An 18,996-nucleotide genomic window follows, 5' to 3' on the forward strand; every position below is an offset into this window, starting at 1 on the left:
GAGGTCAACACTGATTGATATCTAATAAATTATCATGAGCCCCCTTTTCAACGACTTCAAAGTCAGAGTCAGGAGTTTCTTCCATCATTTATTCCTCTCAATATGTTCTGCTTGATGTTGAAATGATGCCGAACTGTATGTTCATGCTAAATAGAGATACCATCAACTGTCAATAGCAGTTCTAGCTTGAATGACACCCTGGGTGAACCACGCTATGACCCAACATCCCATTTATTAGTTTCAACTTTGAAAGGCTCCTCTTTACTTCAGCTACCATCAGTGAATGTGTAAGACATATTCCCAGAGCAGTCCACGATACATTTCTGAGAGCTCACTGTGCACAATTTATCGGGAACCAAGAACAATACAACTCCTTTTCTAATTGTAGCCTTAAGATACATACGGCTATATTCCTATAATATGGCTTTTAAATAAGCCTTTCAGCTGCACTGGACATTCCCTCTTACTGAACACGGTTCAGGACCTTTTCAGTACAATCACAAAAAACCTTTATGATGTCACCTCAATTAAAGGTAATCAATTTAATAAGCACCAGTTTAACTACAATCCATCTAGACTAGTTAATTTAGATATATTTTGTTGCTACACACATTATGATACTATCATACTATAAATTATAATGTTAGCCTATACTATCCACATAACGAGATAAGTGATAGGGCTGCATACACACCTTTATCTTTTGCACTTGTTTCCTCTTTTTTCTGAATTGGGCTTCTGAGGGTTTAGACCTTTTTTGTCAGCCATAATTTTAATTAGGATTCAGCTCTACTTTCTGATACCCGCCCTTCCTTTCTGAGCGTATGAGTGAGGAAACTTCTCTGGGCCGTGGGTGCGCACTCTGAGTCCCAACCAGGTTCATTGACCATGACATGATATAATAATTGACGTGACCGTGCAAATGAGCGGTAAAAAAAAAAAAAAACAAACAAAAAAAAGCAATGGGTTTTTGTTTTGTTTTGTGGATGCCTCGTGCCTCCCCCCGGGAAGATGCACATGTCGCCTCTGCCTAAATCCGCCACTGCCAAGCGCTAATCAAAACAAGTTTGAAACAGAGCGCGCGTTCTACTCTGATTGGTGGCATGCTGCGTGATTGACAAGTTTAGTTTTTATCGCTCATATATAATAGCGCTCATAAATAATAGGAACGACTGACTTATGCTAAATGTGGTTGAGTAAAAAGTAAGATATTTGACTTCGAAATGTAGTGAAGTTAAAGTAAAAGTCTCCCCAAATGGAAATACTTGAATAAAGTACAGATACATGAAAAAACTACCTACAATAACAAATTACATTTACATCCTTACTATCCACCACTGCTAGTTCGCATTAGAAGCTACATTATTATGCTATTTCTCAGCTGACAGTTTATGCACACTAGCAACAAGCCACATGAAACACAACTGATTGTCACCTGCTAATGTATAAATACGGTTATAATCAGTGTAACACACTGCCTCAAGTGGGTTCAAGATTAATTTATTCATTCATACATACATTTATTCATACATTTATGCATAAGTTCATTTTACAGTGAGCCTGAAAAATATCTCAGGGTCATTCCATTGATGTGTAGCTTATCTTAGAAACACTCCACTCTCACATTTATCTACATGCACTTATCTTGTTTCGTTTGAGTAAAGCAAACTCAAAGCTGTAGTTTTACCAGTGTAAGTAATTTACACAGTGGGGAATTCTGTGAACTAAAAACTTCCACAAAACAAGAAACATGCACATGGCAAACACAGCTCTACAAGATGAAGTTTTAGATGTTCAAAATGAATTTAGAGTTAATGAAAAAAGGTCTAAGCAACCTTACAAAAATGGCAGATTATTTTTAATGAAAATCAAACCAACAAAAGCAAATTTAAAGGTTTTAGAGTGAAGAAAAGAGAAAGAAGACATTACAATACTCTGATAGCATAAGTTCATTAGATTATAAAATAGGTCACGTCACTGCGGAGAATAAACAAATCATATTCAAACTCATGTTTAAAACTTATCTAAAAGTTGTTTAAACGTTATATAAAAGTTATTTAAAAGTTGTAATTATCATTCATTTGAATACATGCAGTAATCAGTGAAGTCATTAAAACTAAGATGTTGTATTTTGTAGGATTGTCTTGTCATTATTTTGACTTGATCTGAATGCTGAAGAACTTTTAAAGCATACACAGAGTTTCATTGCTGAATGGTTGAAGAGTGGATAGAAAATAATTTTCAGAGCATTAGATGTACCATAGTACATCATGAACCCATCATCACAAAGTGAAGACAATGAGAGATCACAGTGGCATCAACAGAACACATCAATCCAAAATTGACACAAGGAAAAAAGGAAAACTGATCAAAAATGGCTGCCAAAAGATTCTCTAAGAACTCCTGTGTGGTGTTGTAGAACATTTCCTAACCCTGTCTGTTTTTATTTATAGATATAGAAATTCTTTGGAGAGCAAAGGGACTAAATGTGAGGATTATGCCATGCTTGCAGTCACCACACTAACATATTCCACTGACATTCAATTAACACGGCTATCAGGGTGTGACTGCATGTCACCTCCACAACATGACAGGTGTTTCACTCTCAGCAGTAGGCTTTAAACCAAATTAAATAAATAATCTAAATGTGTTATGCGTTACAGTTTTGCAATGCAATGTGGGTAGTGTAGTTTGGATATAAGTATGAATAAGACCAATGTATACTAGAGAAATATATATATAAGCCTGTTTGGCTCTTGGAGTTCATATTTTAATTACATAGTTTAACAAAAACTATACTAACAAGCAGACAGACAAAATAAATCAAGTCACTAACATACAAATTTATCATATATATTTCTTTATTGTGATTTATATATATTTATATAATAATATACTGTATATATATAATTTTGGTAAAATTTGATGAAAATTGTTGGCCATCTCGCACCTTGTTTCATAAAAGATTATTACTATTACTATATAATATTCGGATTATTAGCTTGTTGTCGTTGGATAGGGTGTAGTTTATTTTTTTATGTATTCAATGCCAATGCCTTTGTACTTCTTAAAATTCTAATAGAAAGCAGCTATTTACCAAGATGCAACACGTTTTCAGTAATGCCTATACAGAATACAACGTGCCACTACCTCACTTGCCAAGATGCCGCCCTAGGGGCTGATACCTGTCACTTGCCAGGTGTTTAACTCTCAGGATTCTGCTTTTAAAAAAAGAACAAATAAAAACATCTAGCTTATGTGTTAAGATACTGCAATGTGTTAAATCTCTTTGCTAAGACTGACATGAGCGCTTACTTTATTATGGGTATTACACGTTTCTCCTAAGCCACTCATAATAAAGCTGCATGAACCGTAGAATACTGCAGATTTTGGAGTTAAAATTCCAGATTTTTGAGTTTCTAATTGAGTTTGGATGAGTGCACTAATGAATGAAGCTTGTTTAGGAAGCGCTGGAGTGCCAAGAGCATTATTTCTGGTCAGCAATCAGTGTGTTAGAGAGAGAACATCCGCATTTCCCACCATCGCCAATCACTCACATCTTTCTGAAAACGCAGAAACAGCTCTTTTACATAATCTTCTTTCCTAACATACACACAGACACACAAAATGCTGGCCGGTCCCCTACAGATGCATGATGAATGCACAGGATGCAGTGATAGACTTGAGTGAGTGTATGAGTGTGTGTGTGTGTGTGTGTGTGTGTGTGTGTGTGTGTGTGTGTGTGTGTGTGTGTGTGGGTGTGTGCCTGCCTCATGACAGATGCGGAGTGTGACTCCAGGCACAACTCCAGCAAAAAAGCACTCTTCATTTATCAATAATTGGGCCTTAATTTCATCTGGCAGCTTCCTCTCCGGCAAAGTGACGTTAATGAGCAAATCTTGGATGGAGACGGAGATGGAGATTTTCTTCAGCTCAGAAACTTTTCCAGCTGAGTGGTCGCTCCTCGCTCCCTTGCTCCCTCTCTTGCTCACTTTTTCAGAGCAGGTGAGAATCGGTGCTTCCTGTTTTTTTGGCACTGAGAGTCTGGGTGATAGTTGCCATCAAAATTAACACTAACTTTTACTAATTCTTTCTGATTAATCATGAATATATTATTTAAAAGTTGGTTTTTTTTTTAGTTAAAACCAACTTTCTCTGTGCTTCTCGCATTCTGTTGATGAATTTTCTTTGCTTGAAGTTTAATTTTATTACTATATTACTTTTTAATAATAAAAAAAGATATATTTTTAATTTTATTATTTTATTATTAAAATGTATGTGCATGACAAGGCCAAAGACAGCTTTCAGGGATCAGCTTTCTGTTTGTAGCTCTCAGGATTATTCTCCATGCACCAAAGCAGCTTATCCAATGCTCTCACTCACTCACTCACACACAAACCGCACATGCACGCTAAACATACTGTACATACTGAGTCCTAATAGTATATCTAGATCTAATAAACCAGACGCAATTCACGTTGCATAATAAAAATATAATATACACACAGTTAAACTACAATAGACTGCTATATCTTCTTTGACATATACTAAATAGTAGACATACTAAAAATAAAAAAACTGAGAAACACCAGTGGCGGGCGGTCAGGGCCAGTAAAGCCTTCTCTGCTGGCCTAAACACGATCAGAAGCACTGACCTACATTTATAACCTAAATTCTAATATTTGTTCCATTAAATTGTATTAATTTATTCCCAACAGTCTATTCTCTTCATTTCGCAGATATATATATAATATCATATAATTATACACCACAATATCATATAATATCATATAATTATACACCACAAATTCAAATGCTCAGTTATCAGCAGCTTCCTTAAAACACTGCTTGAACTACTGATTTCGCATTACAAATGAATATGTGCTATTTTCTAATCTGTTAATTTTTATTTCCAGACTTATAAAATCAACTGGAGTGCGCATTCTCACGTGCACATTCATTCTGTGTAAGTGAAAGGTCACTGCAGATCAGTGCAAATAAATTGTCCCATTGCTAAGAGTATTAGCCCTGATTCATCCTTCATTGCCATATTGCTTCTTTTGAGCCTTATAATCATCAGCTAATGCCAATTTCTCTCTCTTTTTAATATCAAAAAGCAGCTCCTTCTATACAAAGGCTGTCACATAATCCTTTGCTCTGTTCGCAACCAGCCGTCTGGTTTACTTTATCCTTTTAATTTAATTACAATGTGTCTGATTAATGTTTTATTAGCACATTAGATAGAAAGAACCTTTCAATTATTGAATCAGGAACTATCACAGCCTCTCTCTCTCTCTCTCTCTCTCTCTCTCTCTCTCTCTCTCTCTCTGCTCTATGTGCTTCTCTCTTTCTTAGCCATCATTTCTCAACATTGAGATTGATAGATTTATATTAATAAAGATAATAAAGCAAATCTGAATAACAAAAAAGAAATGCAAATGGCAGTGTGTCTATTTAAACCTGATGATGCTATTAAAGGCACTCCAGCCAATCACACACAATCATGTAGAGACTGTTATGCTGACTTGCTACGTTGTCATTCTTTTATTTCATTCAGTCTTTGTTTCTTTTTTTTCTCTTTATCTATACAGAAACTGCATTGTTTTCGGGTTGTTGACACTCCCATTCCCTAACAAGATACACTAATTAAAGCAAAAATGTAGTATTTTTTTTAATACTAATTATATCTTCCTTTTTAGTTTGCGTTAATAGTTCACTTTGTTACACCTTGCCAAATATTCATGTTAATGAAATTTCTTCAATTTGTCAGGTGAGAAAAAATGTGAAACTTTGCCTGCAGGCAAGGGAAAGAACTAATGATTTACAGATAGGCAATAGCATCTTCTCTCTCCTTTCTCCCTGGAGAGGGTTTTAATGACCTATTTGCAGGTATTCATTCCCAGATTAGATTACTCTGCTAATTCCTTCTTTCACACAAAAAAACTGCCATATCATGAATGTAATTAATGTCATAACGCTTCATGTCAGCTGGAATTATTCGCCAAGTCAGCAAATGGCAGTGGTTTCTGCAAAAAGTGGTAGTGGTTATGACAAAAGGAAAGGATGTGTCACGCTTTGATCAAGAGTCGGAAACCAGAATACGAATAGGACGTTTATTAGCCTTGGGAAACAAACAGAAGCTAGGAAGCAGCATGTACAGGAAAACGGGTATATTCCGAAACACAGGTAGTCCAGGGATGGTGTATATTGGAGACAGGTGAAGGTGATTAGTATGAAGGCGAGGTGCTGCGAGTGTGCTAAGTGCCGAGGGGGAGGGGGGGGGAGCGGTGGTTCCCTGACAGGATGAGGATGACCTGTTATTTAAATGGTTTCACTGCAGTAGTAATATAATAGGTAATTTACGTAATATGTAAATGTATTTATTTACATTCATGAATGTCCAGTATGTATGTTTTTAAAAAATTCTGACACCCAAATTAAAGAATTTGACCATTTTACACCATTATATTATAAATTATATCTTGTTATGATTGTATATAATTATTCCCTTTTTTCATTAAAAAAAGCAACACACTAATTGCAGTCTCCTCTATGGCTTGTGAAAGTGGGCGGAGTCATTGCAGCAACATCACTGAGTGAGTCAGGGTTTCACTTTGCCATAAGGTAAAGCTCATTAGGGACACATCATTCCACCTCTTCCTCATTTGCTTAATTAATGTGCAAACTAATTCTAAAACCCATAATAAATCAGATCACACACACACACACACACACACACACACACACACACACACACACACACACACACTTTGAGGATGGACTGTGGTTATTTAACAGTGCAGGTGTGTGTAAGTGTCAGTAAGAATGATACATTGTGATACAAGCTGGTCCATGATATAGCCATACAATCACTATCCATCAACAGCAGGATGGACACACACACACACACACACACACACACACACACACACACACACACACACACACACACACCAAGCAAGCAAGCAAACAAAATATATCTCACAAATGAGACTCACTGTGAATGATACTCTTCATGTTATAAATTAAGAAAACTTTTAACTTCTTTTATGAAAGTTACATTTCAATTATTTATTAAATCCTGGAATTAAAAAAAAACTCTCACAGCTGACAAGATCAACAACCATTATAAGGAAGCAAACAGGAGCCTGTCCTACTGGGTGACATGAAAATGTGATTATAATTCAATACATAGTAAAGAAAAAGCAAAAAGTAATAAAGGTTTTGAACTAATTAAGTATAGACTATTAGGATTAATATTAAAAGGGGCAATGAATGGTATCTAGAAAATTGTGAGTGGGTATGAAATGTAAAAGAAAAAAAAACTTAGATAAACAGCACTTCAAAATCAGTTTGACAGACCAGATCAAGCCACAAGGAAGGCTATAAGAGCATCAATAATGTTCTTTGGCTTAAAACTTGAACAGCTGAGTTCCTGGCTATTTTCCAACAAAAATCAAAGACGAACGATCCACCTCTTCACCAAGCACTTGAATTAGCACCAGGCATGAGGGATGAGGATATGTTTTTAATAGAGACTACAAAGCACTTTGGTAAGTCCCTCTGAAGGCTATCTGTTAAGAGCATAATTGTAAATGTGATAAAACTCCGAGGTTTTTTTTTTTTATATATATTTCACAAAAAAGATTCTATTCTTTACTAACATGGGTCAACAAAATGAGTTTTTGACAGTTTTTGACAAAAAGCATATATATATATATATATATATATATATATATATATATATATATATATATATATATATATATATATATATATATATACATTGGTATATGGTGACAAACTGCTGAGAAAGAGAAATCAGAAAATAGTACAAGGAATGAAACAGTATTTCTGACTGAAACCTCTTTGCACTTCTAAATACACACAAAATTAGTTTTTTGTGTGTGAGTGTGTGTGTGTGTGTGTGTGTGTGTGTGTGTGTGTGTGTGTGTGCTTGGTGAAGAGGTCCTTGGCTTGAAAGCCTTGTGCTCCTTTTGTGCACCTCAGAAGCCCCTTGCTTTTATATTATTCTCCACATTAGACCCCTTAATTAGTTTTCTTTGAACTATGATGTGCAATAACGTTTCAAGCAATTCTAAATGTCTTGATCAATTTGGAAAATAGTCTAAATAATAATTTGTTCTAAAATACTTTCACCTGCTTGTTTCCATGGCCTGAGGAAATGCTTTACATGAATAAACAATCAACATTTACAACTATGTATACAGTTACAGATTATATGAATCTCTGGGAAGTGCAGTAAAATGATTTATACGACGGTCCGGCAATAGGGGAATGGGGTGGGGGGAAAGAAAAAAAGCAGATAAATAAAGTATAAAAACTATATAAAATAAAATATAAGGTATAAGGATATATAAAAATAGGTATGTAAACAAAGAGAAAAAAAAATATGTATATACGAACAAAATCCTTATGGCAGTAGACAGTGAAACAGTAAACAATGTATACCAAAGTGTAAAACAATAGACAATTTTAGTGGTGGGTTGTCCATAAAGTGTCCGTGTGCAGTATGGAGTGGTTTAAAGTGTCCATAAAGTGTCCGTGTGCTGTATAGTGTGGTGTAAGGGTCCGTAAGTGTCCGTGTGCGGTATAGAGTGACCATAAAGTGTCCGTGTGCAGTATGGAGTGGTTTAAAGTGTCCATAAAGTGTCCGTGTGCAGTATAGTGTGGTGTAAGGGTCCGTAAGTGTCCGTGTGCGGTATAGAATGACCATAAAGTGTCCGTGTGCAGAATGGTGTGGTATAAAATAAATAAATATAAAGTGCACTTTGCTGTGCAAGTCCAGAGTTTAAAGTGACGTAGTGCGAGAGGTGAGGTATGTACAGAGAAGAAGTGTGATGATGGAGAGATTGGAGAGATGTATAATAGAAGTTTGGTCTAAGTCATTTCAGTGGTATTTAATGTAAATTTAACAATTCAATAGATTTATGATTTATGTTTGAACAGTGTTGTGTAAATAAAGATTACACACAATTTTATTCCCTACAAATAAGCTAAACATATTTGTTCAGAAATCTCCTGCATTCACTTTATATAGTCAGTTAGCTGAATTAGCTAGGCACTGCTGATATGCTAAATTTTCTGTCTGTATCTTGAACATGGCTTTATCACTGTTCTTGCACTTTTACACACATACTTTGACTTTGAACGTAAATGCAGACAAAAAATTGCCATTGGTTTAATTTTCAGTAGAAATATATAGCAAATTATTTTTATTCACTGAATTTGAGGCTGATATACACCATTTTACCAGCAGAAGAAACAAATGTGGAATGTGTGTATAAACCTGTCAGCTAGTTATGCTACAAAGTCTAGTCGTTCTTGCAGCTTAAATATATCTTGTGAAATTGGCCTGTTATGGATAAGTTAATCACTGCTTACCACAGAGGTTTGTAGCTAGCTACAGTAAGTTACAGGTGTTAGCCTGTTAGCCTTCAACTTCCAGAACTGTGCCATTGCTTTTAAAGTAATATAAACAACCAATTATTTGGCATATCACATACACACACACACACATTTGACTTGCTAAGCTTATATGTCACAATGGGTTTGTTGATTTTATCTCTCTCTCTCTCTCTCTCTCTCTCTCTCTCTCTCTCTCTCTCTCTCTCTCTCTCACCATTTTTCTCTCTGTGTCTTCTCTTCATTTTCCTCACACAAACACTGTTTTCTTTTATGAATACTTCAAAGACAAAACAAAAGAAAGAAAAGAGATTGTTGTTCCTCAGGGTGACTAACTCTTGCTGACAGGCATCAAAATTGCCCAGAGCGATGATCCTCACACTCTCGGTACCGGAGTGTGTTATTTGTTGCAGGGCATCTGCGTCCCAGTGCTTAGATGGGAACGTCGGTGTGTGATACGGATTAGTAAGACAAGCGTGACAGAGTGTAACACAAAGAAATAGCGGGAAGGTCTGACTTCTAACATGACCTTAGAAATGAAAAAAGGTGGGGAAAGAGATGAAGAGATTGATATAGGAATGGATTCAGGGATTGAAATAATTAGAGAAAAAGAGAATATTGACTTCGGTTCAAAGATTAGTTTTCAGTCTTTGTGTTGCAATTGCATGCTTCTGCATGGACTGTATGAAGAACTGAAATGTCACACGGCATGAGAGGTGATGCATGTAAGTGTGCCAGTGTCAGACTGACACAGACAGTTCAAAATAAACTAAAAACAGCTATAAAGGTCAAAATCATAAAATGTGTGCAATGGTGATCTCACAGGTGGTTGAATACAGTTTGTACTGTAGCATTTACTGATGTAGCTCAAGTTGTGGTAGTGTAGTTCACAGCACAGGTAAAATGCATAATAATAATAATAATAATAATAATAATAATAATAATAATAATAATAATAATAATATCACATTTCTATTTGTATTTACTTGATCATGCATTAGGGCCTAGTTTAAAATTAGGGGTCCTAGAAAACAATGAGACCTACCTGAACTTGCACTATAACATATAATTTGACTAAATTTGCATTGCTTCCAAACCAACTCACAGATAAAAAACAAAATGTTTATGTGCAGTTATTTGCAGGATCACTTGAATTGTTAACATGTCAAAGTTGGATTTTAACCAAATCGATCTCTACCATGCTATTTGCATATCAATTGATATTTTATAAATAATTCTACATTTAATTTAATTCAACTATATTTTTACAGCACTGCTAACAATAGACAGTGTCTTAAAGCAGCTTTTTTTTACTTTGAAATTTATAAATGAGTTCATATAAGTTTATTCCTTTTCTTTTTATCCCTAATGCACAAGCTACAACAGTGCAACAGTGGCAGGGAAAATCTCCCTGAGATGGTAAGAGGAAATACCTTCAGAGAAATTAAACACATCATCTAGGGGACACTGAATGTCCTTTCATTATAGTTCCATCATTTTGGTTTTTACATATTGATCATGGCCTACTTTTTGTATTTTCAAGTTAAGTCAAGTGATGAAGCTTTAATTGTCATTACAACCATATAAAGCTGACACAGTACCCAGCGAAATGAGTCAACGTTCCTCCAGAACCCTGGTGCTACATTAAACACATAAAGCTAATAACAGAAAACACACAGTGAAGGACTAGTAAGTGTCCTCGGCACATAAAGTGCATCGTGTGCAACCTGGTGCAAACAGTGCAAGACAGAGAGTGCAAAGACAACACAAGACAGTGTAGAAAACCAGAGGCTCTCTAAGGCTCCGACTTTCTCCACAGCTCCGTTCTGTGGACGTATGCAAAGGACACCGGCACAGCTGGTTAAGCTTCTCCTGGTCGGTGGCCTGAAAGGGAGGAGGCACCTTGGGAAAGTACTCGAGTAGAGAAAGGCACTGGCCATGCCTGGGGTAACGACAGGGCCACAGAGAGGGCCTGAAGGTCCCTGACTCTCTTCAGGGAGGAGATGGCCAGCCAAAAAACAGTCTTAACTGTAACTGTATCTTAACTGTATTCAATTTTAAAGGCACCCTGGGCAAGGGGCTCGAATGGAAGCTTAGGCAGGGATTTAGAACAACGTCCAGGTCCCACACAGGCACCCAGCAACTGCTCAGCAAGTGGAGCACAATAGCGGACACATAACCTTTCAGGGTGGAAGGAGACAACCCTGTAGCAAACTGTTCCTGAAGGAATTCCAGGACTGAGCCAAACGGGCAGTTAACTAGATCCGATTGGTGGCACTCGCACCACATAGTGAACAGGTTACATTTTGCGGCGTACGACCTTCTCGTAGAGGGAGCTCTGGATTGGAGAATAGTCTCTATCACCTCGACTGAGAGACCTGTGGCCCTCAGGGGCCACAGCCTCCACAGCTCCGGGCGAGGGTGAAATAAGGTGCCCCCTGCCTGAGAGAGAAGATCTCTCCTGGGAGGAATCTCTCAGGGAGGGTGCTCAAGAAGGGATTCCAGGTCCGCAAACCTGGAACCTGCACGGCCACTAAGGGGCCATCAGAAGGAGACTACAACCCAGGGAACTCTCTTCAGAACTCCCAGGAGCAGCTCAACAGGAGGAAAGGTGGAAAGGCGTACAGGCGCAGCCTCGGCCCCTCTGAGATTTGTACTGCCCTCACTGAGAGCAGCTTCCCTTGGGTCCACAGAAGGATCTAACATGCAAGCTTGTATAGAAGGCGAGATCGCAGACCCCCTAATGTTTGATGTAGGAGACCACAGATGTGTTGTCCACATGGTCAGCACAGGTGGCCTGTCAGGTCTGAGAGGAAATGCCTCAAAGCCAGAAGCACAACCAGCATCTTTAGGAAGTTGATGTGCCACAGAAGATGGGGCCCTTTCCATAGACCTTGGGCACAGTGGCCACTCATGATCACCCCCTACACCCTGTGAGGGATGCATCTGTTGCTAACATTATGCGACGACAAAGAGCCCTACACAGGGCCCTGTAACAGGAACACGGGTTCTTTCCACACGTTTAAGGCCTGTAAGGCTCATCACGTGACCTGGCAGGAAACACTGGAATGCCGCTGACTGCCTTTTCGCCTGCTGAAACCTCTTGACAACCGTATTCACGGCGTCGCTGAACAGGCCAGTCGGCACGATGTGGGCATCCAATAGAAAAGCTATGTCCCTGTCAGGAAGATCTGACGGCGTGAGCCGCGAGCAGGTTCCTTTCAGTGGCCACCAGGGCTGACATGGACCAGACTAGCGGTCTCTTTGGTGTCCCTGAGAGCCAGGTCTGAAGCACAATGCAGCTCTCGGACATTGCCATTGCCCATTTTCACTTCCTCATCTAGCTCTCAGTGCAGGTCAGTCTGATAAGCCTGCAACACAGCCATGGTGTACAGGCAGCCGACAACTTGACCCGCTGCCATGTAAGCCTTATACTGGGGGCCTTTAGAGACGATGCAGCGTCCAGGGAGAGATAGCCAGCCAGTGTCACTGTAACCCAGGGGATCGTCTCAAACCGCACTCTTTTAGCCCACTACATTGGAGTAGAGGGAAACATTGGTGCTAAAGAGACGGGATAAATATGGCCTGCTCTAGGATCTGGACATCTCAGGTTTGCAGGTCCGGGAAAAAAGCAGACCCTGGCACGGAGCCAGCGACATAGGTTGCAGAATACACAGCAGTGTACACTCAATACTTTGTATACTTAAGTACAACTGACAGCAAATCGTTTTGTACCTTTACACAAGTGAAAATTTACTGGAGTCATATTTTACTGAGTGCATCTCTACTTTTACTCAATTACATGCTTTGTGTACTATTTGTACATGACTGATCTGCTGTTTTTATTCATTTAAAATGCTAATTTACAATATATGGGCAGATATCTATTAAGTATTAAGAAAGGTAACCTAGAGTGACAAAATGTATGCATTCAAACTAACATGAAGTGCATTCAAAATTATTTCTAAAAAAGCTAGTCTTTTTTACCAGACACACACACACACACACACACACACACACACACACACACACACACACACACACACACACAAACACACACACACATTCATTCTTGCTAACTCACATGCACCACTTATTCACACTGACACCTCAACACACACCTTCACAGACGCCAGAGAAACTGGTGTCACTTGTCATCACCCTTCATTCCTTCATCCTTCATCCCGCCATTCCACCTCTGTCTGGGTTCACCCTTATTTTTCAATGTATTCTTTTCATTGATGCATTCCATCAACATACTTGTCACTGCATCACCAACTGGATTGATCAGCTTAATGTAATAAACTATGTTATAACTCTATAATAAGTCTGTCTAGTTATTATATCACTAAGGCACTGAGCTGTTAAATCCCTATCACATTAATTTTAAACATTAAAGTTGATGATGCTTCATTAGTAAAGCTTTTATTAATATGAGTTTTAACATAGAAATGATCCCAGAAAGTCATTTTAGGATATAGTTTGTATGGCAGTGTGTTATGGCGATGAAGGAGGATTAGCTTGAAAAGTCTCGTCACTTTCCACTTTCGGGAATGTAATTTAATTACTGGTTAATCAGTCTGATTACTGCCCTCATTAGATTAATGTAAAATAATCCACATCACAGGCTCTCTTTCTCTCTCTCTCTCTCTCTCTCTCTCTCTCTCTCTCTCTCTCTCTCTCAAATCTGCTTATGTAGTTAATTTACTTTCTAAATTATACTTATGGGTATATAATGAATAGCATTCATAGTTGATTTTTTTTCTATTCAATCTTTGGCCCACTTAATTTACTGACATTAATAAATGGATTTTTTTGTTGAGGGCTTATTACCTTCTCTCTCTCTCTCTCTCTCTCTCTCTCTCTCTCTCTCTCTCTCTCTCTCTCTATATATATATATATATATATATATATATATATATATATATATATATATATATATATATTATTTAGTAGTATTTTATTCATTTCATTATTTGACCCCTCTTAATATATAATATATTCAATATAATTAACTAAATAAACCTTTAGTTAATAGCCACTAATATATCTATAAGATTGCTGGTTTGTACGATTCTTCCCACCTGTCTTTCTCTCTCTCTCTCTCTCTCTCTCTCTCTCTCTCTCTCTCTCTCTTTCTCTATACTCTCCCTGCAAGCTAAATAAAATTAGCAGGCGCTATGAAATGTTTGTCAGAAGTGGTTTGCTGCCTGATTAATCCTGCCTTCTTCTTCTGAAGCTTGAGGGAAAAGAAATCTGAACAAACACACACACACACACACACACACACACACACACACACACACACACACACACACACACACTCCTGCATCTTTCTGTCCATCTCCATAAAAAACAGAGTGAGAAAGGTAGAGGATGGTGGAGAAGAGAAAGAGTGGAGACACATGAGCATAGAGTTAAGCACTAAAGAAATGAGAAAATATATATTCATGCCAGATTCAGCATTGCTTTAAATATGCACAGTGAAGTTTTAATCGTGAAATTGCCCACATACGTATTCAGACCACAGATGTAACTGTGTACCTTAGTGCTACTTTGATGATTCTGTCTTGGATTTTTATATGCATGAATAAAGTTGTGAAGCACTTTAACTGCATAATAGAATAATCTGACTCACGCAGATGCAAGAGTCTCTAAATATCAGACTTTCCACATGTTAATATTGAGTTAACTTTTTAACTAGCTGAAGCCAACACATCATTTCTTATTACGGGGAACACATGGATGACACCTGCATGCGCAAAATACACACACACACACACACACACACACACACACACACACACACACACACAAGCACACATATTCAACCAGAGAATTATGGTGCTGCTACCATGTTACCATGTGCAGTGTTTTCAGTGCTGCTCTATGCATCATCTGCCAAAAGCAGAAAACAGCAGCACAACCTCACCACCTGAGCGATAGACAGCAATAGCTGGAGAGAACGAGAAGGATAGAGAGGGAGAGAGACATATGTGTGTGTGTATAAGGCCCACTCTACAGCTGTTAGGCCAGCAGATGCCAGCCGTCACACTCTCTGTCTGCAGCTGCAAAATCTCACCCTCTGGGACCTGTTCTCTCTCACACACACACACACACACACACACACACACACACACACACACACACACACACACACACACACACATTCAGAAAGGATAGACAAAGCCTTATGTGTCTGATAGGACAGAATAACAAGGTATAAAACAATGAGAACTTGTTGAAAACATATAATACGGGGGCTTCACTGTTCTTGGTGTCTCTGTATTTTTTTAAAAAATGAAGCAATAATAACAACAGTAATAACAACAACAATAATTATAATAATACTATTATTTATTGTAATGATAGACAACTGAGAATAATGAAAATAATATTGCTGTCATTGTAAAGCTGCAAGCAATAATAAAAACAATAATGAACTGTCAAAGAATACGTTCCTTAAAATGACTTCTCCAATGACTATTAATATAAATAATATAAATAATATTTACTGTGTATATTGTTGCGTAGATCACATACTGCGTAATAAGTGTTTAATACTGCTTAATTACCACTTAATAAATAACAATGCTTGAAAATTAGCAGTAACTTTTCCTATTTCCATTGAGAATTAAAACTATTAAATTGGAAAATGGGAGGGGCAAAAGCTAAGAGGAAATGCATATACATATGAACTAAAATAAAATAAAACAAGACTTTATTGTGTTATTACAACACCTACAATACAAATGCGAATTTGTATTGTAAATGCGAATATTGCTTTATTAATCAAAATAAATAAAGCGACATTTATACAATTTGTTTGTAGACTGTATGTGTATATCTGCTCTCATTTCCATAAAAGACTGAAGCACTTCAGAACGATGAAAGCGGGGACTGGCAAGATTTTTGGCCTATTGCCCATGCTGTTCTTTTCCAAAAGCCTTATTTGGTTTTTCATATTTTGTGATGTGTCTTTGAAAAAGAAAGGCATTCATCAGAATGACTTCTAATTGTTTGAAATGAGAGAAGGCGAATACGCACTTTCTTTCTCTCAATTAAACGCTTTCTCACCACACATATGTTTTGCCTGTGGTGGTGTAATGAAAGAAATAGGGGAAAAAAAAGGAAGTGAACTGGAAGTTGCTCTCTATATGGAGTCAGTGCTTCATTTAGCAGTAATCGGCTAAATTAAGGTATGGCAAGACACGCTTGAGATTGCAAGTGCTTGTGTCGAGTTCATCAGCGTAGCGGTTTGTAACGAATCCGAAAGCTCAAAAGAAAGAGCTGGAAGGAGCCACAGGAAGCAGGGTGCCATTTGGCGTTTATGTAAATGCGTAAAACAAAATGGCTGCCTGCCAATTCCTGTCAGATTGAGCAAAGCTCGCCTGGATGTTAAGGTAGCACCGAGCCATAAGGCTGCTGGAGAGAACAACAGAACAGAGCCATCTACCTTAAACAGGATAAAGACGTCCGATTGGGTGATTCGTTAAACGATGATCTAAGATGGCTGCCGTGCTGCTCTAACAGATTTTGATGCTAAATTGAGGTGAGTTAGTAGGAATGTACAAACTCTGGAATCACTGGGAGGCATCGTGATGCAAGAAGCCTTCATCGTTCTTTACTAATAATACAATTCCCAAAATAATTTTTTATTGACAGAACGAGATAGGAACGATGAGGCATAATGAATAAAGGGGTGCTGAGTCATTTTGGGGTGTTTACAGATGACGGCAATTAACAGTATGTGTTAGGAGCAGTACATTGTTTTTAGACATTTTTCCACATATTATCTACATGTGGACTTCATAGACTGGAAATACTTTTATTGTTCACATGCTAACTTGTAACACATTGAATTTATCTTGTAGATGTGTTTTTTTATTACAGAGAATTCATTAATTTTCATGCAATCTCTTTTTTTTTTTTACATAAAAGTAATTCATTTTCACATGTTAATTTTGATTAATGATGATTAATTTATTTTCCCTCATATTTTTTCATTTGCTTTCAAATGTGATTAATTGATTTTCAATATTTTTTTTTTACATCTTGCAAATGGTATTTTACAGACAATTTATTTCTAATACAATTACATTTTTTTTCATATGGGATTTATTTTACATTTATTTTATTTTATTTTTACATGTAATTCTTTACACAAATATTCTTTATGTGATTTTCTATAATTTTTTTTTTACACGATTAATTTATGTGATGATGTGTTTTTCTCCTTCTCACATATTTCACACACTCGGACATGGGAATTGTGTGTGAACAGGATATTTAAATGGGTTTCAAATTCAGGCCTGAGCAGCTCCATTTTATTCTTGTGTTTTTCTGTAATGTTTGATAACAGTACTTGCCTGATCACTGTTGCTTATTTGGTACAAGCCGTAATTATTTTCGGACCCTAACAGGATAAGTTATAAATATCTGTCTTGATTCTCCTTCCAGTGTCTCTCTGTCTCTCTTTAGTGCAGTAGACAGCTGCAGCTCATTAGGTTGGCAGTTATGGATGGCACTGTCAGACTCTAGAGGAGGGACAAACCCACCTCTGGGACACCTGCACTGCTCTCTGCTCTTTTCTGTGTGTGTGTGTGTGTGTGTGTGTGTGTGTGTGTGTGTGTGTGTGTGTGTGTGTGTGTGTGCATGTGAGAGAGTGTGTGTGTAATATGTAAACATCATGTATAGATATATATTCAATAATATGCTACTTGTTCCATCTCCATGTCTGCTTTCCAGTGAATTCTAAATATATTATGGAATAGAGGAATTGAAAATGTTCCTCTTCCAAAAAGGAATATCGAAGATGTTTTTTTTTTTACCAATGAAAAGCCAATTGAAGTGATTTTTTTGTACATATTTATTACTCTTACTATATTTGTCTGGTGAAAACTGATATATTTATATCAGGGCAAATATATCAGAATCCGCATGTTTGTTTGTGTAATGGGAATTGAAATCCTCTGGATAACTTTTATCCTTGAGCAGTAATCGAAATAACTTCCTGTTGAATTTGGTTCCACCTGCTTAAAGTGCTTAAGTGACATGAAGCACCTGAAATTGAACGTTTATCCACTTAGACAATGTACACCTGTGTTTTTATATCATGCATGACTGATAAAAAAAAGAAAAGATTCTGACCACATCATTGCCGATCCTAGTCTGTGTGTGTGTGTGTGTGTGTGTGTGTTTGCTTGCATGTACTTTATCATCTCTCTCTCTCTCTCTCTCTCTCTCTCTCTCTCTCTCTCTCTTTCTCTCTCTCTCTCTTCTATCTCTCTTTCGTTCCCATCACTGATCACATGCGCCTGCTCATCTATGCTAAATGCTACGTTGCCATTTTAGAAAATTATGCTAAATGTGCATATCTTAATTGCATTATTCAAAATAATTAGCTAATATATATTTTTTTACATAATGACAAGGTAAGCAAATAGTGTCTCTCCGCACCTTGGTTGTGTATGTTCACATAATTAATGCGCTCCCTGATTTCCTAATTATCTACTTTATATTTTCTAAAATGCAGAGTGCGTTTCCCACTGGTGAGATGAAGCAAGGCAT

This window comes from Silurus meridionalis, chromosome 15 (genome assembly GCF_014805685.1).
Source record: "Silurus meridionalis isolate SWU-2019-XX chromosome 15, ASM1480568v1, whole genome shotgun sequence".
Taxonomy (NCBI): Eukaryota; Metazoa; Chordata; class Actinopteri; order Siluriformes; family Siluridae; genus Silurus; species Silurus meridionalis.